The 27264-nt window shown below is 47.2% G+C and overlaps 1 protein-coding gene and 1 pseudogene across 2 annotated transcripts in view; one reads left to right on the plus strand and one right to left on the minus strand.

Moving 5' to 3' along the window:
* NAV2 (neuron navigator 2) overlaps positions 1 to 27264 on the minus strand; it is a 741011-nt gene that overhangs the window by 566193 nt on the left and 147554 nt on the right. The gene's annotated exons all lie outside the window — the stretch shown is intronic.
* LOC101441169 (olfactory receptor 52P1-like) lies at positions 17906 to 18554 on the plus strand (annotated as a pseudogene).

Below are 27264 nucleotides of genomic sequence, written 5' to 3' on the forward strand. Positions count from 1 at the left end.
TTGTAGACCCCACACGAACCAGCCCTGCTTCCATCCCCCTCCATCAGAGCACGGCCACGTCTCCCAACGAGGGCCGGGGGAGCCGTAAAATGCCCATTTGCCTCAATTAGCAGATGAGTAATGAAATGGCAGCAGCAGCCAGCAGCGGCCCCTGCTCCCTCGAGGCGCCCACCCCTTCCTCCTGGAAGTGCCAGCTCAGGACAGAGACAGCACAGCACCTGCTTCCTGAGGACCTTGAGACACTCCACTGGGCTCTCGCTTGGAAAAGCACCTTTTCCCCGGTCCTACTCCTTGAAATCCCGGCTTCCTTTAATGTTGCTGAGGAGCCTGCGCTTAGAATCTCAAAGAACAGCTGAAGCCGGGGAGGGGGCCCCACAGAAGGGGAGAGGGGAAGGAGAGATGAGGAGGGAACAGCTGGTGCAAAGACCCGGGGGCAGGGAATGGCTGCTTCAGCAAACGAAAGCAGGCCCTGCGGCTGCCAAGTGCCCGAGGCCACAGGGACAGTTTTGCCACATGGTGGCATTTCATGGCACTTTCCGTTCTGCACTGGCAAGTCTTTGAATGCTTTCCCAATCTCAGCAGCAAATTTTTTTTTGGTACCGTGGCCTGGGGATTGAACCCAGGACCTCGTATGTGGGAAGCCAGCACTCAGCCACTGAGTCACATCGGCTCTTCTGAGTTGGGTTTTTTGTTTTGCTTGTTTCTGTTTTTTCTAGGAGGCACCGGGAACTGAATCTGGGACCCCCCAAATGGGAGGCAGCCCTCAGCAGCAATTTTAAATTCATCTGTAGATGAAGATACTTTCCTGAAAATGAGCTGGTGTCGGCCTCTGGGTCACAGCGTGGTACAAGGCCCGGGCATGTTTCTTTGCAGCACATCTTGCAGGTAAGAGCACTAGAGGCAGCAGCCGTCCCTTCCAGTGGTCCCTGAGGTCAGGGGCTGCCTGAGCGGGGAGGCGGGCCGAGTTCCGGGCTCGCTGCCAGGAAACCTCTGCCTCTTCAGCCCAGAAAGAAAGGACCTCAGGCCCTCAGGCCTAATGAGAAGAGCTAAAGAAAGTCCTCAGCCTGATAGAAAGCGCTACTCTCTCAAAGTGCATGCGTCCTGCTCAGTTAATCACATCTGCTCTATGTAGCACAAAACAAACACAACCCTAATTAGCACGTTCATGCTGCAGCTGAATTATCAAAAGCACATCACAGATTCCAGCCTCAGCGTCATCCCCAGAGAAGGCACAGCATCTCCCCGAGAGGCCCCCGTCGGGGCTTGTGGAGTCATCGCTCCTGGTGTTCAGGCAATTGGCTTCATTTCCTCCAATTTGCTATTTGCCGAAGGATGTTCTCCTCCAGGTCTCATCCTCGCCCAGTCGGTGAGACCCCACTCCCTGGCTTGGGGCTGGTTAAATGACAGTACGTGGGGAGGCGGGGATACGGCAGGCGCCTCCGTGTGCTGGGCGGACGCACGAGCTAAGGCGGGGGAAGGCAGGGCAGGCCTTCCTGAATGCCAGACCTGGCGTTCTTGTGTTGCTTCCTTCCTTCAGCCGGCATTCATGGAGTGAATACCGTCTGTTCGGTGGTGGGAGGCGCCACGGTGGGCTTCCTAGAGTCTCACTGTGAGGGTTCGCAGCCTGGCTCTACCACCTACCAGCTATGTGGCCTTGGGCAAGTGACAGATCTGGGTGTGCCTCACTGGCTCTGTCTGTGAAACGGCGATAACAGATGCGCCCACTTTAAACGGGAGAGATGAGGATTGAAGGAGTTGGAAAGAGCTGGAACAGTGCCTGGCACACAGAAAGCACTGCCCGAGACCCCGAGCTTCACGGAGGCAGAGACGTTGTCTGTCCTGTTCACTTTTTATCCTGGCACCAAAATAGGAGGCAGATGTTCCCTTAAGATTTAGGAAATAGATGAATAAGGTTTAGCACTTGTCATTTTTGTTGTTATTACTGTTATTGTTGCAATATGTAAGTCCTCATGCTTTGTGCCAGAAATACAGGGGTGCATAGGTCAACTGTGATTTCTGCTTTCTTCAAATGTACCACTTATTAGACGAGAGGAATGTTAAACAATTAATACATGGTTGTAGAATGATCAAGTAAATAAACTCATTGCATGATTATTTAATTACAGCTGTGATAAGTGCTCTGAAGGAAAAGCCCAACAAAGGGCAGGGAACTATTGGAACATAGAACAGCAGGACGGGATTGAATCAGGGGAGAGGCCAGGTGGGGAGAGCTTCCTGCTCTGAACTGAGCAGAAGTTAACTGAGGCAAGGTCTCGGGGTGGAGAAGAGGTGGGGGAGCGACGGGCAGAAACAACGTGGCGGGGGGTGTAGGTATGTCCCCAGAAGAGAGGGCCACATCCAAATTCCTCGACCTGTGAAGGTGGCCTTATTTGGAAAAAGCGTCTTTGCAGATATAATTCCGTTAAGGATCTTGAGATGAGAACCTCCTGGGTTACTCAGGTGGACACTAAATCCAATGCAAGTGGCCTCATAAGAGAAGGAGAGAAGACACGGACACGAGAGAGGACGACGGCGTGACGACGGGGGGCAGGTGCTGCCACAAGTCAAGGAAGGCCTGCAGCTACCGGGAGCTGGAAGAGGCGAGGGAGGCGTCTCCCCTGGGGCCACCAGAGGAAGCTCGGCTGCCAGTTGGGACTTCCCATTTCCCAATCTGTGAGAGAACACATTTCTGTTGTTCTGAGCCATGACTTTTTTTTTTTTACAGCAGCAATAGGAAACTATTACAGGGTGGAAGAGCGTGGCAAGTGGGAGGGGATGAAAGGAGGCCAGCTGCGGGGCTTGCTTGTGGCCCGTGGGATGGTGGGGATGGGAGGTAGACGTGGGAATGAAGCAGGAGGTGCTGCCGGCAGGTTCAGCGGGGGCAGATCTCTTTGAGGACCTGCAGGCCTGATGCGGAGAATGGCCTTTCTCCTGGGCAACAAGAAGCTGCTGTGGGTTGCAGAGAGAGGACTGTCAGAGAGCTCCTCCCAGAGCCCCACGCGATCCCTGCACCCCTAATCTTGCAGGCAGCACTTTCTGGGCATGTGCCTTGGAGCCTGCATCTTTCCCCAGAGAGTGTCCGTGTGTCCTCTAGCACCACTGGACCCCTTTCAGAGAACTTGTTACACTTTATGTTACAATTTGTCTCCTTCCGCCACCAGGCTTGAGGTTCTTAAAGTTCTGCAAGAGTAGGAGTTGTTTTCCGTTTGCTCTCCATGAATTCCCAACACTTAGTACCTGCCTGGAACAGAAGAGATGCACCATAAAATGTGTTCTGAATGAATGGATGATTAAATGAATGAATGAAGCTTTTATTAGTTTCGCATAGGTGTCTGTTACCCAAGCAAGTTTAATTAATAGCTGTTCATCTTTGCAGGCCTAGATGAAGAAATTGAGGCCCAGGGCGAGGAGGTCCTGTAGCCCGCCCTGCTCTGTTGATCCTCTTCAGCCCCGTGTTGTTAACAGGAATTGCTTACTGCCCTGCGCATGCCCTCTCATAGTCTCACAAGACACTCTTGTCGCACTCATCTGTAAACAAGCCTTCTGTCTGTGGTATGGGCTGGACGTCACTCTACACTCCAACTAACGTAAAGTCCTTCCTTACACTATACTTCAGTTCAAGTTCTGTTTTACAGCCATGGCTGTGTCCTTGGTTTTCTCACCTGTGAAGGGTCCTAGGGTGCACCAGGATGGGGGCCACAGAACCCTGGTTGAGAAGCACTCCTTTACTAGTTTACTTCAGCTGTCCAGTGTGTCACTGGTTCCTGGTGTGCCCCTGGATGAGCCTGGTCAAGAGGCTCATCTACCCCCACGGGCTTGATCTGAGATTCTGGAATGCCTCCCGTGCCTTTTGAGTTTTAACCCCCTCCTAGGTCAGGGCTAAAAATAACTTGGCCACTTGCTGGTGGGTGAGACAGGTGTTAATCTGAGGTTCCTGATATTGAGCTAGGCACCTACTGGCAATTTGTGGACACTAATTAATTTAATCCTCTCAATTTTTCAACAAGGAGGCATCAATATTCCCATTTAAAAGATGAAGAAACTGAGACACAAAGAGGTCTGGTGATTTGCCCAAGGATGTGGGTGTTAAGTGCTAAGGATCGGAAACAGAAAGACTTGCAGTGGAGAGGGCTGGATTCCACAGCCGTGCATGCCAGCCCAGGCTCACTCATACTGCAGCCTCCAGGTGTGCACTGCGTGGGGAGCGGCCTGTGAGTTTGTGTAATGTGTGGGTCTGAAATGACCATCTCACAGCCTTGGGTTGCTGAGAAAGTGGAGTGTGGGGCCAGAAGAAGGGACTTAGCAGTATTTCCTGCTGCCATTTTCTCACCAATCCATGTCTATTCTCTTCTGCATAAACTTACTCGAAAGTTCATCTTCTACACTTCACTGATAACTTCACCTGATCATTGTATCTTCTTTGTTCACTGAAATTCCTAGCACTTGCCCACTAACCCCTACTGTTAAGTACACGTGGGTGTGTTTTAAGTGGGGTCTGTTACCCAACCTTTGAGGCCTCAACAGGGTGAAAACACCAGGACAGCAGGAAGTCATTTGGTTTTATTTCAGCCCCCAATTTCTCCTCTCTCTCTCTCTTTGCAGATGTTGTTTAACAAATACTCCAAGGGGCCAAAACGGAGTCAGCCAAAATCTTATGTGCCTTTCGCCATCTTGCCCCCACCTTCCCAACACTTCATGACATTAACCAAAGGAAAGCCAAACAGAGAACATAGACATGACTTATTTTGCTTTTAAAAATGGATGGGTTTTGGTGGAGAATTAGCCAAGGTCTGCAAATTAGCACAAGCCTATGGGCTGAAAAGCCTGTCACTAAGAAAGTCTTTGTGATCTTTCTGCCCAAGGTATTGTTAGTGAAGGCAGATTCTGGAATTTGGGGGGGCTGTTAGCCAAAGTGGTGGTTCTTCAGCATTTGTGATGCTCAAATGCTACATTACTTCATTGACTCAGGAGAAATTATGACGTGTGTCACCTTTTCTCCGTAGCAAAAAGGCAAAGCTCCCCATGGATGTGGTAGCAGCTATTCTGAGTTCTACAACTTCTGGGATGCCTTAGAAATCTCAGATAATCTCAAGTCTTTAAATTCATCTACATACATTGCTGACATCCAAATTTATGTGTCCAGTCAAGATATCTTCCCTGAATTCCACACTCATATAGTCAATTGCCTATTTGACATCTCCACCTGGATGTCTGAAACAAATCTCAAAATTAATATTGTAAAATTAAATTGCTGCTATTCTTCCCCAAACCTACTCCACCTGTGTCCTTCCCTATGTCAGTAAATGACAAGTCCATCCTTCATATTGGCTGAAACCCTTAGAGTCATCCTTGCTTCTTTTCTTTTCCTCACATGCGTCATCTAATCTGTCAGAAAATCTTGCTGGTTCTATCTTCAAAGTATATCCCAGCTGACCACTTCTTTCTACTCTCCTGGCCCCACTTGGCTCAGCCTTCAGCATTTCTCCCCTAAATTATGGCAGTAGCCTCCTATTACACAGTATTATTTGTACCAGGGTCATCCAGAACTTCTTTAGTGTCCAAAAATATAAAATTTATAAAGTAATTTTCAAGGCTCCGATATTCTGGGAAGTCAAGCAGCTATATATATAAGATGATGCAGAAGAGCAATGAAAAATTGCCTGGGAAAATGTTCACATGAAATTGTAAAGTGAAAAAAGAAGGCTACATAAAAACTTGAAAGTTATATTCTAAAATGTTCTCTTGGTTCCAAAATTACAGGGCTTTTTAAAGTTCTTTTCAGTATTTTCTAAAATTTCAAAAAAGAAGAAGTGATTATTAGGAGAAAAAGTGCTTTTTTTAATGGAGAAGAAAAACGTACAAGCAGAGACAATGCACAAATGATGAAGAGGGTAGGGCAGCAAGTTCCCTGTCAGGCATAGAATGCGGGAGCTCTAAGTCCTGCAAAACTACCTAACTTGCTCCTGTTTTACAGATGAAGAAAGAGAGGTCCAGTGATGCACGGTGAGTTGCCCAGAATAATAATGCCTGCTTTCCATTTATTCCTGTGTACCAGACCCTCTGCCATGTGCTTCACAAATATGATAATATTTATTCTTCCCCTAGCTGCCTGAGGTTAAGCATTTCTCCCCTCTTCCACCCCACCCCATTTAACAGATGAGAAAACTGAAGCTATAGAAGTTTCATGCCTGGCCTGGAGTCACACAGCTAGTCATTTCCAGAGCTGGCATTTGAACAGATTTTTCTACTCCCCAATTCCATGTTATTACCTAACTTTTTTCCCTTAATTTATAAAGTCCTAAGTTTAATTGGGAGCAGAGAACTTGGGTTTCTATATCCACCCCACACTCACACCATTCTAAAATGTAGGATGGATGAGCAGAATTTAACAGTTCAGGGACCCCTAGCATCTCTCCTCTCAGCCCCTCCTCAGCCCAGCAGACAGCTGGAACCTGCCTGGGCAGCAGCCGCATCCTGTGGTCTGACTCATGAGTTCAAAGCTTTTCCCTCATAAAAGGAGCAGCTGCTACAGGCAAGAGAAGCCCAGAGAGCCTGGAGCAGGCTGCTGGGGAAGACGTGCCTGGGAGGTGGGAGTTTGCTGGGCAGCCTGACCTCTTTCCCAGAATCCTCTCCTCTGTGATTCCCTCCACGGCAGTAAATGCATAATTGATTTAGGGGGCATTTCCCGGGGTTATGTGTCAAACACACCTTCAAATCACATATCAGTGGTAAAAAGGTAGTGAGTTGATTCTCTCTGAGATGGGGAAGAAGTGAACTCCAGTCAAAGCAGCATCTTCCAGGCTATGAGGTAGGGAGTGTTACCTGATAGAATCCTGAGTATGAAGGGGAGAATTGGGCTGAGGAGTTTACATCTATTGTCACTGTAAAAATACATAGTCAGGGGACTTTTAGGAAGATGGCCTCAGAGTAGGTCAGTTCAACTCTCACAAAAACAATGGAGGAAGGGCAAAAAGCTGCCCGGGGGAGTTGCTTTGGGGATCCAGAAGAGGAGAGTGCTACACAGGAGGACAAGGACAGAGGGACAAAGAGGCCGAAATGAAAACTCCGAGGTACTCACCCCAGTGGCTGGGAACAGCGCCCACCCCCACCCTCAAAGCCTCAGGAAAACCCTGGGCTCACTGCAGTCAACTGAGAGGGGAACAGAAGTCTTCCTCCCTGGGAAGGGGAGGGTGCAGTGAAGGGTGGAAAGCTGTTTCTCTCTAGTGAGTCTGGCCAGTAGAACCTGCTTTGAATCTCAGGCCTAGTAAGCCTAGCAAATGGAGGTTGAAACACCTCCATGAAAAGATGCTCCAAGAAAGCTGCCACTTGCTGGCAGGCCAGGAAACTGCAAGAAGAAAAAAATGGTTTTTGGAGTCTCTCATGTCCTAGATCCCTTGGATTAGGTCTGCGCCCCCATTAGTGGGTCCCCAGCCTTGTTTTTTTAACTAAGGCTGGGAAATTTTAAGCAATTAGAATAAGTTGAAATCACAGAAGAACCTTGAAACAAAACCACTAGGCAAGAGGGAGAAATTGACCACCAGAGTAAATTCACCAACATTATTAGATGCCTAGATATCAGCAAAAAATGACAAGTCACACTAAGAAACAAGAAGATATTGCCCAAAGGATCAAATAAAAAATCCTGACACAGGATTTAAGACAATGAATCAATGATGTTCACACAAATCTCCTAAATCAATTCAAGGAGTTTAAGGAAAATATAGCTAAAGAGATAAAGGCTATTAAGAAAACATTGTTTTGTGTGATCTATGTATCTTTAAAAAAATAGATAATAAAAAAAGTAAATGGATTACATGTGGAAAAAAAAAAGAAGATTGGGTTAGCATAAAGAGCAATGTGGGAAATATAATCCCTATCTCACACCTTATACAAAAATAAGACCACAATGCATCAAAGGCCTAAATATAGAAGCTAGAACCGTAAAAGTCCTAGAAGAAACATTGTCGGGGTCTTGTGGTAGGTGGTGGTTTCTTAAACCTTATTCCCAAAGCACAAGCAATGAAAGAAAAAAATAGATAAATGGACTGCCTCAAAATTACACACTTTTGTGTTATAAAATGACTTTGTTAAGAGGTGAAAAGGCAGTCTATTCAATGACTGAAAATGTTCAGAAACCCCAGATCCGATAAGAGTTCTGATCTTCATGTTGCATAAAGAGATCATACAACTTAATGATAAAAAGACAAGCAACCCAATAAAAAAATGGACAGGGAAGCAGACAAGGCTCAGTTGACAGAGTGTCCATCTACCATATGGAGGGTCCACGGTTCAATCCCCAGGGCCTCCTGCCCTGTGTGGTGAGCTGGCTCACATGCAGTGCTGCGGCGTGCAAAGAGTGCCCTGCCACGCAGGTATGTCCCCACGTAGGGGTGCACCACGCACAAGGAGTACGCCCTGCAAGGAGAGCCACCCTGTGTGAAAAAAGCGCAGCCCTCCCAGGAGTGATGCTGCACACGCAGAGAGCTGATGCAGCAAGGTGATGCAACAAAAAATAGACACAATTTCCCAGTGCCACTAGATAATGCAAGCAGACGCAGAAGAACACATAGCAAATGGACATAGAGAGCAGACAATGGGGGGAAGGGGAGAGAAATAAATAAAAAATCTTTAAAAAAAAAGAAGAGGGGCAAAAGACTTGAACAGACGTTTTTCCAAAGAAGAAATATAAATGGCCAAAAAGCACATAAAAAGATGCTCAACATCATTAGTTATTAGGGAAAATAATATCAAAACTAAAATGAAATATTTCACTCCATACAAAATGGTCATTATTTTAAAAACAGAAAACTATAAGTGCTGGAAATGATGTGAAGAAACTGGGACCCTCCTTTCACTGTTGGTGTGAATACAAAATGGTGCAACCTCTGTGGAAGACAGTTTGGCGGTTTCTCAGGAAGCTAAATATAGAACTACCATGTGATTAGGTAATCCTGCTATTAGAAATAGATTCAGAAGAACTAAAAGCAAGGATGCAATCAAACATTTGCACACCAGTGTTCCTAGTGGCGTTATTCACAATTGCTGCAAGATAGAAACAACACAAGTGTCCTTCAACAGATAAACAAGATGTGGTATATACATACGATGGAATACTATGTTGCTGTAAGAAGAAATGAAATTGGTATACATGTGTTAACCTGGATGAAACCTGAGGACTTTATATTGAGTGAAATAAGCCAGACACAAAAGAAAAATTATTGTATGGTCTCATTAATGTTATGATGAGTAAACTCATGGAGTTAAACTATAGAATATAAGTTACCAGGAGATAGAATGTGGGTTGAAAAGGGGGGAAATAATGCTGAATATATGTAGAATGTTTAATAAGGGGGATTATAAATGTGTGGAAATGGATGGAGTTGATGGTAACACATTATAGTGAAAATAACTAACAATGCTGATTTATAAATATCAATGTGACTGAGGGGGTAGTCTAGGGAGAATAATATCACTTGAAAGAAAGCTAGAGTATAATATAGGGACCATATAACAGTGATTTTGATGGTGGATGATGATTGTGATTAATAGTACAAATACAGGGAAACGGACTTGGCCCAGTGGTTAGGGCGTCCGTCTACCACATGAGAGGTCCGCGGTTCAAACCCCGGCCTCCTTGACCCGTGTGGAGCTGGCCCATGCGCAGTGCTGATGCGCGCAAGGAGTGCCCTGCCACACAGGGGTGTCCCCCGCGTAGGGGAGCCCCACGCGCAAGGAGTGCATCCGTAAGGAGAGCCACCCAGCACGAAAGAAAGTGCAGCCTGCCCAGGAATGGCACCGCCCACACTTCCTGTGCCGCTGAGGACAACAGAAGCGGACAAAGAAACAATGATGCAGCAAATAGACACAAAGAACAGACAACCGGGGGGGGGGGGGGATTTAAATAAATAAATAAATCTTTAAAAAAAAATAGTACAAATACAAGAATGTTCCTCTATTACAAGGTGCTAAGAATATGGAGATACATGGGAAAAATACAACTAACGTAATTGACTATAGTTAACAGTAATATTGTAGTATTTTTATAGCAATGGCAAAGAAGGCACTATATCAATCGTAAGGGCCAGTAATAGGGGTATATGGGAATATGGGATTTTTTTCCTTTTGGATTACTGAAAACTTTCTGAAATGGACTGAGTTGATGACTGCACAACTCTGATGAAACTGAGAGCCACTGCACTTACACTTTGGATGGATTGTATAAGGCAGGGGTCGTATAACACAGTGAATACTGTGGGGAATGATGGACTGTAGTTAACCATATAAATATGAGAACATTCTCTCACTAACAATAACAAATATACAATACTAATATATGGTGTTAATAATAGGATGGCTTGTAGTGAAAATTACCAAATATCAGCTATGGACAATAGCTCGCAGTAATATTGTGATGTTCTTTCATCATTTGTAACAAATGTGTCACAACAATGTAAGGGGTTGGTGGTGGGGTGATGTATGGGAATCCTGTATGGTATGTATGATTGTTCGTTAAAAAGTTGAAATTTTAAAAAATAGGGTCAGAAGAACATTTAACATTGCTTAGAGGTTTTGAGAAAGTCTAATGAGAGAATGTAAGTTAATCTCTGGGAAAACTGGATTGTTTTGGTCCTGGGGACAATAGTCCTATCCCCAAGCTTGAAACTATGGAAGTTAAGATTTTCTAGCTTAAGCACCACACAAGACAAACACAATGTGGACCCGAGCAGAACTATGCAAACGCATCTTGAAGAGACAGAATGGCCCCCAGCCTGGACTCTTAACTTCTGTGCAGGTAATAGCATTTTTAAAAGAAAAGATTATAGAGATGAGGTTGAAATGGCGAGGCAGGGTGAAGGCTGGCCAGCAAAAGAAGCAAAAAGAACGGCAGCATCAGGGAGGGAGATGTGAGCCGCGTGCCACTGTCACTGCTGTCCCCAGGCCTGGGCGCCCCAGGCCACACCTGGTCTTCACCCCTGGAGCCCCAGGGCTGCACCCTGGCCCTGGAACGCGGGTCCCTGGCCTCAGTGGGGCAGGAGACACCCTGTCGCTGAGGCTCGATGGCAACAGCATGGTGGCCACACTAGGGCCCTGCCCCTCCGGGACTCGGCTAGACAACCGCGGTGGCCGCAGATCCCACTGCACAGTTTTCCACGCAAATAGTGGCGTTTGAGGTCACTGCACATTCTGCTTGCTCTTCGACACCAGCAAGTCCCAAGTTTTTTTGCTTGAGAATAGCACCTTTTCAAACATGAAAACTGCAGATGACACCTTCAAGGGGTAAAAAGACGTGAAACCTGGCAGTGATAATGACAACCTGATCGTTGCTACAGCAGAATCAGTCTCACCCGTTCTATAAAAGTGCCCTGTTATCTCACTTGTCATCAGGGTCTATAAAAGCATCCGCGGAAATCACACGATCCTGGTCACCCCTCCACGCTACCCCCACCCTAACCCTGTTTATTGCCCTTTCTTGCTCTCCTATATATTTTCAAAGCAAAGTTACACATATATCAAGTCAGTTGTACAAATGAACTTTTTTACTCCTTATCCACGGCAGGTCATAGCCCCCTCTTTGTGGCATTGCCCAACTCAGTGTAACAGTACATATATTGGTTTTTTTTTCCAAAATGAACTTCACTTGTTGGTATGATCAAAATGCGGGGGCTCGCCTTTGATGGGGTGTGCGGGATATCAGTGCCAAGGCACCCTGCTGGAAAACCGTTCCCAGCACTGACAAGGAAGAGACCAAGGTATTTCCAAGCTTTTTTTCTGCAAAGATTGAAACAGAAAAGCGGTTTTCACCCAACTCTAAGTTATCTAGAAATTCAAATGAACGGTTTTGCCCGATTCTAATTAATTGAGCAATTACTCCAAAAAACCTAAAATAAAATGTGAAGGCAGAACAGTCACCTTGTTATTTTAGGCTAATTTCACAGCCAGGAATCTTTTTTCTCCTTTTCCCCAAACTCCCTCCTTCTGTTCTTCCCTCCACGCAGCCTCCCTCTCTGGCTTCCTAGCACTGAGGCCGCTTGGCGGTTGGCACCTCTCCACCATTTACATTACTATCTCCCTCTACCCTCACCAGACTTGCCTCCTGGTGCAGGTTCCAGCCTCTGTACTCAATGGCTTTCCAAGAAAGCTTCCCAAGGAACCTGCCAGCAATGGGTTTCCCTTACAGCTAATGAAAGAGGCTGTTTTCTTTGAAGACAAACTCAGAGGAGCCTACAAACTGCCACCCACTACCTGCCCCTAGCTCAGCATTGACCTGTACCTGCATCTCCTTTCCATCCCTGGGAAAGGGCACCCAACAGTCCCAGCAGAACCGCCTGGGAGGTAAGCTCTCCAGGGAAGGGCGAGGGTGCCTGATGGGAAGGGAAACAGAGCTTGTCTCTTTCCTTTGGAATGCGTCCAGGCAGGGCAATGTCAAAGACTGGGCTGGGGTACAAAAGGCATTAGGCAGGGACCCCAGAGGGCAGTCTGCAGAATTCTGGCCATCAGACCCCAGAACATGTTGTTCCTGGCTACGTCCATTCCTATTTGGCAAGTGCAGTCTTTGGACAGCACTTTGTTTTTCAGTCTGGCCTTGATGTGCAAAGTGCCCTGGGTGGGGAGGGAAAGGCTGGTGCCCACGTCGGATGCAGGGCTTGAGGCTGGCGAGATGCTCCAGAGCCCCTGAGCTTCTCAGCAACGTTTCAGGGTCCCAGGAAGCCACCCCCAGGGACCTGGGTGAATAGCGCAGCACCAGTTCCCAGGCCTGAGCAGAAGGGCGACGGAGACTGGCCGAGAAACAGCAATTGGTGTTCAGCGGGAAGTAAACAGCGCCTGCTTCCAGAGGCTTTACGGAGGACCAGGAAGCCCCTGCGAGGGGCTCCCACAGCTCCGCCTGGCACTTCGCGTGCCCTGGCCCTCCCTGCGATGTGCTCCCAAATGCTTTCCTCATTAAAAAAAAAAAAAAAAAAAAGCAGCTTTAGGGAGATATAATGCCCACACCATACAATTCACCTATATAAAGTGTACAACTCAGCGGTTTTTAGTTTATTCACAGAGTGGTGCAGCCATCACACAATTTCAGAACATTTTCGTCGGCCCCTACAAAAAAAACCTGTGCTCATCAGCAGTGTTTTCCCACAGCCCCTTCCCCAGCCCTAGGCAGTCACTAATCTACTTTCTATTTCTATGGATTTGCCTATTCTGATTTTCATATAAATAGAATCATACCTTCCTCAGTTTTTAAAAATGTTTTTTTTTAAATTCGAGCAGTTGTAGGTTTTATAGAAAAATTACGCAGAAAGTACAGAGTTCTCGTGTAACCCCTCATCCCACCCCTTCCTTGGCAGTTTTCTCTGTTATTAACATTTTCCATTAGTGTGATACATTTGTTACAAATGATGGATCATTACTGTTATTTTCATATTAACTATAGTCAATAGTTTACCTGAGGTTTCCCTCTGTGTTGTATGTTTCCATGGTTTTTTCTTTCTTTTTTCTTTTGGTTTTTATTCCAGTAACTTATATACAAATAAACAAAGTAAAATGTCCCATTTTAACCACTTTCAAGTAAGCAGTGCCGCCTTCCTCTCTTCTGAAGCCTTCCCGGAGCCCAGTGGCAGCACCTGGGCCTGCCTGCCCCTTGGGGCCACGTGCCCGGCTGGGCAGCTGTGGGGGCAAAGGAGAAGGCAGGGCCCAAACCTGCTCCCCCACTGCCCCGGCCCCCGGACCTGCCTTTTCTCTTAGTCCACGAGGCTCCTGGCTGTTCTTTCCAACCACAGGCATGGACTGACAAACCCACAGACTTGGAGTCAGGAAGCATGGGCTCGGGGACAGGCTTTGCCATTTCCTGGCCGTGGGCCCTGACAAGTCACTTAAACCTCCTGGACCTGGTCCTCAGCTGCTCTCCAAGATTAATAAATAAAACCTACCTCGTCATGTCGCAGTGAACACATGTTGTGCATAATAAAGCCATGTGCAGAGAAATAAGGGCTAAGCCCAGCCCTTCGTGGGCAGACAAACAAAGCAAGGAGCCGCTGCTCCTGGCTGGAGGCGCGCTCTGGGCGGGGGCCCGTCCCCACCTCTCTTCCTCTGTGCTCTTTCCTCCGTGTACCGAGGGCAAGGCAAGAGATTCTGCCAGGAAAAGCAAGGAAAAGAGGAGCTGACCCCTTCCCGGTGCTCCGCAGTGAGAAGGTAAAACAATCCGTCCTCGGCTGGGTGAGCTGTCGCACAGAAGGCACTGGCACGGGGTGCCTGGAGGATGGACAGGCCGGCCGGACTCCGGGCTGGGACCCTCCTGGGCTTACAGGCTGATGAATGCGCCCCCTCTGGCAGCCTAATTAACCTCTGTAAGCCTACGTACTCTCCTGTAAAATTTGGGATAAATACAGTTACAACCTTCGGAAGTGTGTGCAAAGATGCCCTGAGCTAGCCGTGTCCAGAACATTGTAGCCACTGCTATGAGGACTATCATGCCTGCGTTATTCACTCTTAGCCTAGAGGGGCTAAACTGGTAAGGAGCATAGCTCCCGTCTAGGCCTCAGGTCAGGTCCCACCACCTCTCTGTGCCTCAGTTTCTTCATTTCTTAAAGTCATCAAAATAGTACCAATCTCATAGCTAATTGTGAGGGACAGTGAATGGATATGCACAATGAGTTTAGAGCTTGGAGTTAGAACAGTGCCAGCGCGGAGTGCTACAGGATTTGTTACTGTGATCTCCTCAAGAGGTTTTCCTTCCCCTCACAGACACCCCGCTGTGCATCCCCTCCTCTCACTTCCTCCCCACAGACCTTCTCCCAGCCCCTGTCTTCCATTTCAAGGCCCTCCAGTTATTTCCCCAACTTGTAAAATAGCCTCTAGTTTTCCAAGGCCATCTAACAGCCTGGTTTTTTTTTCTTCTTCTTTATTTTCTTTTAAATGTTACATTTAAAAAATATGAGGTCCCCATATATCCCCACCCCGCCCATGCCACCCCTCCCACATCAACAAACTCTTCCATCATTGTGGCACATCCGCTGCACCTGGTGAATACATTCTGGAGAACCGCTGCAGCACATGGACAGTGGTCGACATTGTAGCCCACACTCTCCCCCAGTCCACCCAGCTGGCCATGACAGGACACACAATGTCCAGCATCCGTCCCCGCAGCACCACCCAGGACAACTCCAAATCCTGAAAATGCTCCCACACCATATCTCTTCTTCCATCTCCCTACCATCACCAGCCACCGTGGCCACCGTCTCCACATCACTACTACAGTTTCTTCCCTTACTAATCACAGTAGTTCCCCAGCAGAACACCAGTAAGTCCACTCTAATCCACACTCTATTCCTCCATCTTGTGGGCCTGGGATTGTTATGTCCAGTGCCCCTCTACATCACGAGGGGGCTTAGATTCCACACGGATGATGGATGCAATTCTCCTGCTTTATGCCTTGCTTGTTGACCTGAGCTACCCCTGGGCATAGGTGAAGCACAGCAGCAGCAGAGAGCAGGGAAAGAGAGGAGGCCCACTTACGTTCCCTGTCGCAGGCACTGTTTCTTTGTACATCCTGTCTCATGTGAACCTCGGAGCCCGTTAGGAGCAGGTTCTCTTTGAGACGACTCCCTTGTTCCCTTTTTACAGAGAAGGACTTGCCCTCAGAGAGCCCCAGTGACCTGCCTAAGGTCCCACAACTGGCGAGTGCCAGAACTGCGAGGAAGCCCACGCTTTCCATCAGCTGTCCTGCCTCTCCAATGGACATCTTCAAGGGTGGGGGCACCGAAAGGACCTCCCAGAGGAGGGAGTGATAAGGACGCTCAACAGGGCAGCTTGCCCAGGCATGAGGGACGAGTTGCGGAAAGGAGCTCAGAATCCTCAGCAAAGCTGTAGAGGGAAAATAAAATACGGGCAGCTCTGAGCAGGGCTTCTGAGTGGGAATCCTCAAAACCAGTTAGCTGCATCTGCAGTCATGCTGTAGAACATGTACCATCTTGAATAAAGTCTGGATTTAATAAAGCAGCACTAGAGATGTCACCGATCAGAGAGGAAAGAGCCCAGGCTTTGGAGTTGCGCGGGTTTGGGTTTGAACCCAGACTCTGCTAGTTGGTACTGTGCGTCTGTGGACAAGTTGCTTAACTTTTTCTGCATCTATAACATGTGGACAGTGATTCCTAAGTCCTAAAGCGAGGGAAGAATGGCCAAGCCCTAACCTAAGAAGGGCATGGTGGCCCTCGTGGCCAGGGAAGGGCTGGGGTGGTTGTGGATCCTGAGTCAGCCAGGGTCCGTGCTCTGAGCACCCCTCCACCTTCTGCATCTGCAGTGCTGCAGGGTGTGGACAATTCGCTGGTGGGCCTGCACAACCAGAGGGTCGCCCGGGTCATGGAGCAGCGCCTCGCCCAGCTCTTCATGATGTCCCAGCAGCAAGGCCGGCGGTTCAGACGGGCCACCACCCTGGGAAGCTACACAGTGCAGGTGGGTGTGCACGAAGCCAATCGTGTTTTCTAGGAAATGGGGGGAATGCACTTCCTGAGACTAAATAAATCATACTGTGAGCAGGGAGCGCCTGTGCTGTCCACTGCCGAAGCCATTTCATCAACTCTGCTCTTGGGCTTTGGGAGTCGATGATCCATCAGAAACACGAAGGAGGGGGCAAAAATTAACTACTCCCCGCACCACAGCCTTACTACCAGGTTGTAATAAAAGGGGGTCTCAGAAAAAATTACACATACAGCTCTTTATTAAGCAAAAAGTTATTAGTAAGCAAGCACAAACCAGTCATCGACCTGTTCTGTAGGCTCAGTGAAGTCCCAGCGATAGAGGAGGATTTGGCTACATTCTTTCTTTGAAATTATCAAGAACCAGGGGTAACAATGTTAATGAAGGATTGACCCAGGAGTGGGGTGGGAAAGGCTGGACCTCTGTTTCAAAAGTAGAATGACGTCCAAAAAGGGAAAATCCATCATCTTGGGAAATGGAAATTTGATGTGTGAGGGTGGATGAAGCATCATGAAATTTTTAATGAGGACAGAACAAGGATATATGAAAATACTTGTTGATAAGTGATAAGGATAGATGCTATTACAGTAGGAGTATTAAGATCAGGCATAATCACTAAGCACCAGGCCTCAAACTAGAACCCATTCTAAGTTGAAAGGCAAGAAAAATAATCTCCAACTCCATACGGTGAGTAATGTTTTCAGCTTGTGATCTGGAGTGACTGCCCTACCAAATCTTCCCATACCCCATAAATCCTTTTCTTTGTGAAAAATAGGCTGTAAAGGAGACAATTCTAGCTTATTTAAATACTTATGAGCCCTTTCTCACTTTATTTACCTAGCATTATATGCCTGGCACTATGTTAGTTACCCAGGGCTGTCATAACAAATTACTACAAACTTGGTGACTTAAAATGACAGAAATGTATTACTCAAAGTTTGGGAGGCCAGAACCTTGCGTCAGGAGGGTTGCTTCCTTCTGGTGGCTCTGAGAAAGAATCTGTTCCAATTCTGTCTCCATCTTCACATGTACTTCCCTTCTGTGCTTATGTTTGTTTCTTCTCTTCTCTTACAAGGACTTGACATTGATTTAGGACCCCACCTCCCCCAATCCAGGATGGTCTCTTTTGAGATTCTTAATTTACATTTGCAAAAACATTTTTCCAAATAAGGTTATATTTAGAGGTTATGAGGTTTGGGACATAGACATACTTTATTTGGAGGCACCATTCAACTCTCTAATGCATGAGTCTTTACAGATATTAGCCCATTTAATCCTCTTCACGACTCTGACTGAGATATTTTTATTATCCCAATTTAATAAGTGGTGAAGCTTGCCTGACACAGCTAGCAAGTTTTTCTCTATTCTCATTCATTTCCCTTTTCTGTGTGTTTTCTCTCCAGGTGTTGTGATACTATGTGTGGGTTTCTGACCAAAGAAGATGCCCAGCAGTCTTCGCCAAACCATGGTGTCCCCCAATCACACTGGCCTGGACACGTCTGTCTTCTTCCTTCTGGGCATCCCAGGTTTGGAACACTTGCACCTGTGGCTCTCACTCCCTGTATGCCGCCTGGGAACAGCCACAATTGTGGGCGACATAACCATCCTGGTCATTATTACCACAGAACCAGCTCGGCACAAGCCCATGTACCTTTTCCTCTGCATGCTCTCGACCATCGATGTGGCTGCCTCCCTCTCTACAGTTCCCAAGCTACTGGCCATCCCCTGGTGTGGAGCAGGTCGTATCTCTACCTCTGCCTGCCGGGCACAGATGTTCTTCATTCATGCCTTCTGCATGATGGAGTCTACCGAGCTCCTGGCCATGGCCTTTGATCGCTGTGTGGCCATCTGTCATCCACTTCGCCATGCCACCCTCCTCACTGACACCATGATTGCCCGCCTTGGGGTGGTAGCTATGGTACAGGGCACCCTGCTCATGCTCCCATGTCCTTTCCTCATTGGACGTTTGAGCTTCTGCCAAAGCCATGTATTGTGAGCACACGGCTGTAGTGAAGCTGGCTTGTGGAGACACCAAGCCTAATCGTGTGTATGGGCTGACAGCAGCCCACACTGTCATACAGCCATATTGATCATTGGGGTTGTCCTCCAGAAGGGCTGGATCCTTCTGCATTCCCACCAGCATGGATGAGTGTTCCCCTTCCTCCACAGCCTCTCCAACAACTGTAGTCTTCTGTAATAGCCTGTTTATACCTGCAAAAGTCAGACGATTGAAACCCCTTAAAAGTATCTCTAGGAAAATGCTAATGCTTGGAGAAAGAGTACGCCCAGGAAAGAGAAGAGGCCCCCCAAGCTAGGCTCGGGTGTGGGTCCCTGCCGGCAAGACCCAGCTCAGAATGGTCAGTGGCATCAATTCTGTGGTTGAAGGGTGAAAACATTCGTGAAATCCAAAGAATCAGCAAAGAGAAGGTGGGGCAACTGATTACCTTCTCATCTTGCCACCGATTACAATATTGCAGTCTTGTTTATTGAGGCTCACTGTCTCACCAGGGAAAAGCATCTCATGCTACTGGGTTGAACAAATGTCGCAACTATCAAAGCTGGGAGTGCAAGCCGGATTCAGCCAAATCTTAAATGCATCTGCATCTAATCCCTTCCTTTGGAAGGGTATAAAGGTTGAGCAAGACATTCCACCCCAGGGTACCCGGGACACGGACACCCTTACCCAAACTCTGGGATGTAATTCTCCAAGGGTGGTGCCTTTTCTGAAAACTGTGCAGTTGACACAGTTCCTGTCCAAGGTGATCCTGTGTGCTCCCAGGCACAGGCTAAGGCACAGCCACGGGCTCAGGCACAGGCACAGGCTCAGGTACAGGCACAGGCTCAGGCTCAGGCATAGGCACAGGCTCGGGCACAGGCATGGGCACAGTCACGGGCTTGGGCACGGGCACAGGCTCAGGCATAGACACAGACTCATGCACAGGCTCAAGCTCAGGCTCAGGCACAGGCTCAGGCACAGGTGCAGGCTCAGGTTTAGGCACAGGCACAGGCTAAGTCACAAGCACAGACTCATGCACAGGCACAGGCTCAGGCACAGGCTCAGGCTCAGGTTCAGGCACAGGCTCAGGCGCAGGTGCAGACTCAGGCTCAGGCACAGGCACAGGCACAGGCTCAGGCACAGGCACAGACTCATGCACAGGCTCAGGCTCAGGCTCAGGCACAGGCTCAGGCACAGGCTCAGGCATAGGTGCAGGCACAAGCACGAATGAGCAACAGGGACTAAATATCAGCGGGAGAACGAAGGGCCCTTACAGGTTGTCTTACCCACCCATCCCCACTCCCATTGTACAGAAGGGGACACTGAAGTCCAGAGCAAGGGATTGACTTGTCCTAATGCTCTGTTCTTTTCCTTTTTGTTTCCTCATTTGTCAAATGCAAGTATGTCCGCCTGCACTGCAGGACTGTAAGAACCGAATGAGACATGCAGGCCCTGAAATGTAGTGACTGCTTGGTAATTCCCCGTTCTTCCCTGCCTTCCCCCCTACCCTGCTATGTAAAGTGGTTTTGTTTGGTTTGCTTTCCCGGGAGCACTGAGCGGGACCACAGCCCCCCTAACACTGAGCAAGCCTAGCGAGGCCAGGCCTTCCCTCCCTCCCCCGGGGCAGGGGGTGAGACTTGGGAGGTTTTATTCCTTCGTTCACTGACTCAACAAATCCCAGGTCAGCCATTGTTAAAGGCATTTGAGGCAACAGTAGTGAATGACATTTATTGAGAGAGACAGCCCTTTAAAAAATCATTATGCTAGTAATTATTTAATTAAAATTGGGATAAGGGATACGGAGGCAGACAGGTGGTGGTGGGAGTAGAACAAGGGGACTTACTGAGCCTGGGTGGAGGGTAGTCAGGGAAGGCTTCCCTGAGAAAGTGACATTTAGGCCGAGATAGGAAGGGGGATTAGGATTTGTCCAGCAATGAGTGGAGCTGGAGGGAGGGCTTCCTCCAGGAGGGGAGAAGAGGGCAGCCGTGACCTGCCTCGTTTGGGAACGCACAGGGGCTTAGAGGGCCCTCGGAGCTGGTTTTGCTCTCGTGTGCTGATTTTTGTTTAGCTTGGGAGAGGACAAAGGTCAGCAGCTGCAGAGCCCTGGGAAGGAAGGAGCCTGGATCCAGGTCTCGAGGAGTGAGCCCGCGGATCCCACCAGGGTGGGAGTTGCTGCAACCAGAGGAACCAATGAGAGAGTCCTGGGAGGAGACGCCTGGACCTCCAGGGCTGAGCAGGCCGGCCACGGAGTAGCCCCACGGGCACGCCCCTGTCCTTAACTGGTGAATTAGTGTTTAATCAGGTTTCCTGTCGTTATTAATCCCCATCACAGGAGCGCTTCGTGTATTGGTCAAGAGCCATGGCTCTGGAGCTGGACTGCGTGGGTTTGAATTCTGGCATTGTTTCCTGCTAGCTGTGTGACCTAAGGCAAGTCTCTGAACCTCTCTGTGTCCTCATCTATAAAATGAGGCTAACAATTTATTCACCCAATAGGATTGTTATACAGATTAAATAAAACAATGGATGTAAACACCCAGACACATGGGTGGACGCCCTCTAAAAATGAAGCTATTATTATTGTTGTTGTTGTTGTTAGTATTTCATTAACATTCTCCTCCTCCTCATAGCAGCCATGTAGTCCACATCTACCAGGTCCCAGAGACCAAGCTGAGCATGCCACATACTTTATTCTAAATGCTCCCATGGTTTGGTATAATGATCCACCTTTTCTAAATGAGGAAACTGGGGTTCAGTGGAAATAAGTGACACAACTATTAAGTGACAGAGATGGAATTAAACCTAGGCTCCAAAAGAAGGCTACTCTCCACATTTCCTTCCCAAATTAGCTGCTTCTCATCATAATTCTGTAAAATTCTGTTAATTACTACTAATGAGAATGAGGTTGTATACACTACCTGTTCATTGATTTGCAGATTTTTAATATCACTCCTTGCCCCAGGAGAGCTCACCAGGGGACTGGCATTACCATATAATTCTTTGGGGGAAACGAAACAACAGCTGGCCCTGCCAATCACCATGGCAACACTCCTGTAAGTACACAGAATCGTGTCAACAGATAAATTTATCTACACATATATGTTCTGTATTTGCCACTTAATCGCTGTGGTGTACATTGACTTGCTGATGACACCACTGAGGACTCAGGGAGGCGTATTTCCAATCAGCTCAAATATCCCTGCTTGTCTTTGGATGTTTCCAAGATCCCCCAAGCCCGGCACAAGCAGAGGGAGAGGCTGCTAGGGAAAACAGAATCCTACCCACCACCTCTAGCCCGCGTGCTTCACTCTGGCAACCTGTAAGTGCAGGGCCAGGCCCGGCTTCGTGGGCGTGCGACCTGTGCAGTCACACCGGGCTCCGGCGCTCAGAAGGGTTGTGCTTGGTTTCAGGCTCTGCTGATGCTATCTTGAAAACCATAGCAATTTTTTAACAAAAAGCCCTGCATTTTCCTTTTGCACCGGGTCCCGCAAATCTTGCAGCAGGTCCTCCTGGGCAGGGAGCAAGGGATGGACAAACGCTTTGTGTGTTTCCTTCCTTGATGGCATTTTCCTCCTTTCTCTCCTCCCTCTCAGATCTGCCAATCCACCCAAGACCCTATCAAGAGCTCCACTTCATCAAAACCCAGTGGTCTTCCACCAGGGAAGGCAGCCATGCTAATGTAACAGAACTGGCTCACTCACAGCTCGAAAAATAATGGTTGCCCTGAATGGAATGCCTGCTGGCTGCCAGGCACCACGCTAAGCCTGTGGCCAGTATTAACACTGAATTGAGAGGTGGGCAGGTATTATCATCCCCACTTCACAGGTGAGAAAACTGACGCTCAGAGAGATTCGGTAACTTGTGTATGGTCATACAGTGCATGCAGTGCATACAGTGCACATCTTAAGAACTTTCTCAAAGTCCCCTGCTTCCAGAACCCTCGGCTGCTCACAGTTATTGTTGTGCCTGACTTGGGCCTAGACAGTTCTGCCATTTGGGGCAGAACAGTTACATGTCCTGGGAATGCTAGGGCCTTCCAGCCCCATGCCCTGAATTCTGGCTCCTGTTTCACTTCCAGACATGGATAAAACACTGTTCAGCGTAGTAAGGCACTGGCACCCTGCAGGGCTGCTGCAGGCCCTGGGCAATACAATACTGAAGCACAAAAGAGCGAACTCCTGTGGGGCAAGTTCAGCTGAGGGGGTGCTGGGAAAATACATTCCCTCTCCTTCCCCTTGCCCATGGACTACTTCAAGATGTAGACCCTCCTTGCAGCCATCCAGACAAGTCCCATGCACCAAGCTGGGAGATCTTGTACAGTAACTCGCCGTGTCTCCCCATGGTTTTTCATGAAATAATAGCCATCGAAGTAGCATGTCGTTTAGCATTGCTTCACATCCTTCTTTGCCTTACCTCCATTTTTTTCTCACCTTTGCTTCCTGGGTTTTCTCATTCCAAATAAAACATCAGAATTTTAATTCTTGCTTCAGAGTCTGTTTTCTGGAGAAGCTGGTCTAGGACACAGGTAGTAAGGGACATCCTTCCCACTCAGCCCAGAGTAGACTTAGCTTCACATGGGCATTGGGAGTCAGCCACCTGCTTTGGAGGTTTATGTGATTCGTGGCTCTCTGGTCTCTCATGGCTGTAGGGATGGCCCAGCCCTGAGAGAGAGAGTGCCCATCTATAGCTTTGCTTCCCAGTGCCATTCTTCCTTCTCCCCCTCCCCAATCTGTTTGGCCCTTGTCTTACAGAGACCCCCACCATGGATGACTGGTCCACCAGGCTCACTGACTCAAGATGAACCAATGATACTCTCCCTTCCTTAGGGTTTTTGGACTTGGGACTAAATGATTCAGTCTCTCCCAAAACCCACACCCCCAGGGTCTGCAGCTATAAGTTAGAAAACTTGGAAGTAGTCAGGAAATGCCCCTGATCTAACTGGGTTTCTCTGCAAACAAAGGAGGCCCAGCTGGCAAATTGTATTCCTGCTAAGGAGAGTTAGAATTAGGAAGTAAGAAGAGGCTGGGTGTTGGAGCCAGACAGACATAGGTTTGAATCTTGAACTCCATCACTTTCTATCTGTGGACTACGGGCAATAATTTAACCTCTCTGTGCCTCCATTTCCTAAGTAAAGAAATCAAGGGAATAATACCATCTTTTAGGACAGATGTGAGGAAGTATGAACAATGTGTCTAAGAGGCGTGTGTATAAGAGCCTGTAGAGAGGAATTGCTCCAAAATGCTGATTCTCATTCCCTGCTTCCCATGTTGTTAGAGAGGATGACCTGGAGAGGCAGGTTTGGCCTCCGTCCAGACCCGATTAGGCTTGGTCTGAGAAAACTGCTAGGCACTCCAAGCTGTCCTCACTTCTAACACTTTGGGCTAAGTAAACAAGACCTTACGTCCTTCCTGAGAAATCTAAGATGCATAGACTCTCATCCCTGAAGCATACTTTACAAATAGCAGAGCTTCATCTTTCGCATCAGACTCTTCCTTAAAATCTTGAAGAAGTGGTCATTAAGCTTATATTTGAATATCTTTAGTGACAGGAAACTCACTCCCTCACAAAGGCAGCGCATTCCATTTCTATATAGATGTAAAAATTTTTTGAGAAAGGTATTAGCTTGCCTTCTCCATCAGGCTTGGAATCTGACAGATTGGGACCTCCAAATTTCTATAACACAACAGAATGCAACCCTTGACCATCTTTATATGTTACCATCATGCTGAGGAGAGTTCTTTGGAGAAGACATTCTATAACTCCCTTGAACTGTTACCACGTTTACACAGTACTCTTCCCATCAAGAGGTGAGAGCCACATATCCCCTCCCCTTGCATCTGGGCAGACTCTATGACTACTTTGACCAAAAGAATATGGCAGAAGTAACACTATGCCAGTTTCTAGGCTCATGCCTTATGAAACCCACAGTGCCTATTCCCTGTCAATTGGAACAGTCTCTCTAGAGTGCTCAACCACCATGTAAGAAGTCCAATTGGACTTCAAACCCTGAGGCCACCAAGTTGACAAAGCCACATGTAGGTGCTCCAGCCAACAGTCCCAGCAGAGCCCAACTTTCCAGCCATCCCTGCCAAGACCCTACCTGAGTGAAGCCATTTTGTACCCTCTAGACCAGTGCATCTGCCGGTAGAATTTCCATGCATGACCTTACTTAGTCAGCGGCTATGTGGAGCAGAAGAATCACTTGGCTGTCCCCTGCCCAAACTCTTGGCCCACAAAATTTTAAGTGATAATAAAATGGCTGTTATTTTAAGCTCCTAAATTTGGGGGTGATTTTTTTGTGCAGTAATAGATGACTTGAACAATCATTACCCCATTCAAGAGAGATGGAAACAGAGTCAAAGCGAAGAAAGTGACTTGCTTAGAAAGTTGGGCCTAACCATTCGGTCTGCAACCCAAGAATTCTCGTTCTTAGTTGCATTTTTATATTTCATCTTGAGATCACAATGAAAATCTATAGCCATCAGCAGCCAAGAGCAGTCACCACTAATTTCAGTTTTAGCTAACGTAATAATAGCTGGCATTTCCATAGCATGAGTCAGCAGCGTTCCAAGTGCTAGATGCCCATTAGGTTGTCGAATCCTCACAACAATCCTATGGGGTGGGCTACTATATCTATTTTATACATTAAAATACTGAGAGTGATTAATTCCCCAAAGGCCATGTAGCTGGAGAGGAGCAAAGCTGGGATTCAAATTCAGCTGTTTTGGCTCCCGAGAGTGTGCGATTGACCTCTGAGGTACCCTGCCACTTTATAAAGCCTGGCCGGCTTAGGTCTGCTCTAGTCAGAGCCATTATATGCGGCTCGATGCCACACGTGGCTTCCACCACAAGTTCCTAAGAACTGAAAGGGACTGAGAAAACTTTCAGGAGACTGAGATCCACGAAATATTCACTAACAACATTAGACAAAGCTAAAATGGACAAAAATACTTTATATCCAATTGGGTGAAGGGAAATACTTTTTGTCTGCCTGAAACCCTGAGAAGCTGGGGCGACCCAACGAATGCCGCAATTAATTTCCCAGTGTGCAATATCGCCCATGGGGAGAAGAAGCGCGGGCTTATTTCTTATTCATGAAGTCACACTGCCAAGCTTCATTTGCATGAAGTAATTTTTGCTGCCACTACCCCACCATAAAACAAATCCATTTCTCCTACATGATCTGGTCTCTTTACACCAAGAGAGATGAGTAAGCAATATATACTGAAGAATATACCCTTTGGACTATTTTAATCAGAAACATGTCTAAAGCTAACAATAAATGATTTTATTGGAATATAAAATGTCTTAGATTGGAAGTACTCAACTATACCCCAAATCTGTTTTTGAGAGTGTGCTGAGCATTTCTTTCTACTGGGCCAAACACTGAGATTTAATAGCCAATGGAATGATGGAACTATAACTTTAAAAAAAAAAAAAAAAAAGGACAGAGGTCAATGTGTGGCCAAATCCTGGCTAGATGGGTTACTGGAATTGTAGATGACTCCTTGTCATAGGTAGAATAATGGTCCCAGAATACATTACAAAAAGGGACTTTGCAAATGTGATTAATGCTAAGGGCCTTGAGATGGGGAAAATAGCGTGGATTTGCCAGGTGAGGCCAATCTAATCATGTGCCTCCATAAAAGTTGAGAAACTTTCCCAACTAGTCAGTCCAGGTGAGATGTGACTCCAGAAAAATGTTAGAGAAATACAAAACTGCTGACTTTGAAGATGGAAGAAGGGGACCACAAGCCAAGGAGTGAGGTCCCCTCTAGAATCTGGAAAAGACCAGAGCCTCCAGGAGGGAATGCAGCCCTGACAAAACCTTGATTTTAGCCCAAGGAGATCCATGTTGTACTTCTAACCTACAGAATGGTAAGAAAACAAAATACATTGTTTTAAGCCACTAATTTTGTGTTTACTTGTTACACAGCAGCAATAGAAAATGAATACACCTGGTAACAAAAGTTCTCTGCCGCTCAAGAGCTGTGTGAGCCTGAATTGTCTCACCTATCAGAACTAGGATTTCCTCATTTCTATATTGGTTGATAATACCTCCCCTAGGGTTCTTGAGGGAATCATAGTCAATTAGATAAAGCATCTGAAAGTTGCATAAATCTTCAAATGCATTGCAGAGATAAGATTTTAATATCATCTAGCTGACTAGATATACTCTGTGCAAGAGAGACAGCTCAATAGAGATGGCTGGAACTCTACAATTCATAGTGCTTAATATCATTTAAGCAATTAATTCTATTTTCCCAGAAATATTAAGGAGAAAAAATAAGGGCTTCATCGTTTCTCCTGGCTACATTTCAAGTTCTATTCCAGCAATTCATTGAGGTGGGGTGTATGAGTTATTTATTGTCATAATAATGCTAGATAACAAACCACCCCAAAACTCTAGCTGAAAACCACGAGCATTTATTTCAGTCACGAACCTGTGGGTCTGTAACTTAGGTTGGACTAGCTGACAGTGCGGGGTGTAGCTGGGCTCACTCTGGTGCCTTGTGTTCAGATGATAGGGCTGGTTATCTAGGATGGCTTTGGCTAGGACGACTGGGGTGACTCGACTTCTCTACACCTCTCACACACTCCAACAGACTTGCCCAAGCATCTTCTTATGGTAGTAGAATAAGAGCCAGAGCCAGAGTGCTAATGTGCCAGGGTGTTTGCAATCCTCTGCATGTGTCACATCTCCTAACATCCCACTAGCCAAAATAAGTCATGGGGTCGAACTAAGAACCAAAACGTAGTTCTTCAGTGAGAGGAAATACAAAGACTCATGAAAAGAGGCACGGCTA

Source organism: Dasypus novemcinctus, chromosome 10 (assembly GCF_030445035.2).
Source record: "Dasypus novemcinctus isolate mDasNov1 chromosome 10, mDasNov1.1.hap2, whole genome shotgun sequence".
NCBI classification, from domain to species: Eukaryota; Metazoa; Chordata; class Mammalia; order Cingulata; family Dasypodidae; genus Dasypus; species Dasypus novemcinctus.